We start from the raw sequence: 2,865 nt of genomic DNA, 5'->3' as shown, positions 1-2,865 counted from the left end.
ACCAGTGGTGAAATTCTGACACAGATCTCCAACACTCCCTAAGGTACATGAACAGATAACAATGTGAAAAAATGTAACATAGATACACAGAGGGTTGATCAATTTATATTTAAATCACTCTTATAATGGCATACTCCAGTGTTGGGAGTGGTATACAAATTTAGAGAGAGAGATGGGTACAAATGGGAACTGCTAGTTTAGCTACCTAGCTAGATAAGATAGATAGATAGATAGATAGATAGATAGATAGATAGATAGATAGATAGATAGATAGATAGATAGATAGATAGATAGATTATGACTGTAACAGTACTGGTCTTTCCATAATCCAAAGGATTATTTAGCTCAGTGTTCAAAGAGAAGGTTCATTTTGGAAATACTGAGCTGATGGTTCTTCCAAAAGCTTCTTTCACATCCTTGTGCCTCATGCTGTAGATGAGGGGATTCAACATAGAGATGACCAGGGTATAAAACACAGACACCACTTTGCTTTGAGCTGGAGCAGATAGTGAACTGGGCTGGGCATACATGAAGGTAAGAGTCCCATAAAATAAACTCACGGACATCATGTGGGAGGTGCAGGTGGAGAAGGCTCTGCGTCTGCCCTCAGCAGAGCGAATCCTGAGGATGGCAGAGATGATGTAGGCATAGGAGACGAGAATGACTATGGAGGTGCTCATGATGATGAAGCTGGATAAAGTGAACAGCACCAGTTCATTGATGTCTGTGTTGGTGCATGAAAGGCTTAGCAAGGGCTCAATGTCACAGAAGAAGTGATCTATCTCATTGGACCCACAGAAACACAGTGTAAAGGTGAAGACTGTTTACACCATGGAATTTACACCACCGCAAACATAGGAACCCACCAGCAGTTGAACACAGACCTGCCTGGACATGGCGATGTGATACAGGAGCGGGTTGCAGATGGCGATACATCGATCATACGCCATGGCTGCCAGGATGAACGCCTCGGTAGCGGCAAAGAGACCGAAGAAGAAGAATTGGGTGGCACATCCGAGGAAGGAAATGCTTTTGTTGCTTACTAGGAAACTCGCCATGGCTTTGGGGGCAATGGTGGAGGAGTAGCAGAGGTCTAAGAGCGACAGATTCATGAGGAAGAAGTACATGGGGGTGTGCAGGCAAGAGTTGGTGCTAATGAGGAAGACCATGATGGTGTTTACCAGCACAGTTGTCATGTAAATCACCAGAAATACCACAAAGGGGCCCACCATGAGCCCCAGATCACTTCCAAAGCCCAGCAGGATAAATTCTGTCAGTGCTGTGTGGTTTCTCTCTTTCATTGTCTCCATCTCCTTGGGAAAAGGAATGAGATAAGCATTAAAAAAATGCTAAGGATAATGCATCAGGCTACAGGCCCCACTTGTAGCTCACATTCATTGAAAATGAAGGCACATCTCCCGTTGGCTTTGATAAAAGTTGACTGAATCCTTAGAAACATCATTAAATTTCTTCTTAATAAATCTCCAGAAGTTATGTTAGAAATTTTGACTTTACTACAATAGAGCACATATTTATTAACTTTCCCATATAACAATTATTTACAAGAGGGGAATTTTCTCATAGAGTGCAAGATTCTGCTGCTCTTATCTTGATCTTACTCACTGAGATCCATGGGACTCCCCTTGGAGTGAAGGAGTACTCAACATGAGCTAGTTTGGTGAAATGTGGCCCTCAGTGCACACAGCCCTTTATTTTAAGGCTAGAAGGCAGCAAGATGAGGATTTAGTGTGCATCAAGCCCAAGAGTTTGTGACTGAACTAGAGCATAACTCTGTCTCTCTCAAAGTTAGGAAATGCCGGGATTAAAGTTGGCAATGTAACTTTCATTCACTGACCTGTACGTACATTATAATTGGACTTGGACAGATTAGATTTTTTGAGGTACTTGACAGCAAATATACGCATTGATGAAAAATCGTTTCCATCAATAATCATTGAAATTTACAGACAGCTAAATTAAGTCAGAAAAATGCTGCTTGAGAACCTACTAGAATTTAATTTAAGGATGTTTATTTTGTACATGTTGACATGTGACGCAATTTCTGTTGTAGTGGTTATAAAGCTTTACATTTTTATATCTCAATGTGTACTGTCATTAAATAATTAGAATCTAACCCCCTTTCTTTGAGCCCCCCTTAATTACCTGATCATACATTATTATTTCCACAGTACCCCATCTCATCCAGTGCACAGGATGGATGGGATTCACCTACTGAAGAAAAAGAACAGGAGTACTGGTACTATAGTACCTTACTATATGTTCTATTCTATGCATCTGATGAAGTGGGCTATAGCCCACGAAAGCTTATGCGCAAATAAATTTGTTAGTCTCTAAGGTGCCACAAGTACTCCTGTTCTTTTTGCGGATACGGACTAGCATGGCTGCTACTCTGAAACCTACTGAACAGCTATTCAATATTTTGTTTTGTCTTCACTGTTCAGTGGGTGACCACAAGACTTACTTATTTCACACTATTCAAACCCTGCTCTGGAGAGAGAATTAATTCCCCCAGGGGCTTTCCTATAATGCCCATCACTATAGTATCTGAGCGCTTCACAAACGTCAGTGAATTTGTTTCCACAGCACTGGGGATGAGGGATTTTTATTCTGCCCCAACCTTTCCCTGTCCCAGTCCTGGCTCTTCCTTGGCTGGCTCCTTGTCTCATCCTAGTATCCTCTCCGAGCTAAGCTAAGTCCCCTCTCCTCAGGCTTCCCATATCAGTCACAGTCTCCTTATATCAGTCACAGTCTCCTTCAACATCCAGTTTCACTCACTATTTTGTCTAACTTCCCCTTTCCCACTGGCTTCCAGACCCAGTCTCCCTCTCTAGGCTTCTCATCCAA

At 42.1% G+C, this 2,865-nt stretch overlaps 1 pseudogene; it reads right to left on the bottom strand.

Moving 5' to 3' along the window:
* Positions 1 to 365: 365 nt before the first annotated feature.
* Positions 366 to 1,310, bottom strand: LOC128846844 (olfactory receptor 1009-like; annotated as a pseudogene).
* Between the last annotated feature and the right edge of the window lie 1,555 nt (positions 1,311 to 2,865).

The sequence above is a fragment of the Malaclemys terrapin genome, chromosome 12 (genome assembly GCF_027887155.1).
Source record: "Malaclemys terrapin pileata isolate rMalTer1 chromosome 12, rMalTer1.hap1, whole genome shotgun sequence".
Lineage (NCBI taxonomy): Eukaryota > Metazoa > Chordata > Testudines > Emydidae > Malaclemys > Malaclemys terrapin.
This window is presented reverse-complemented; position numbering and strand designations above follow the sequence as displayed.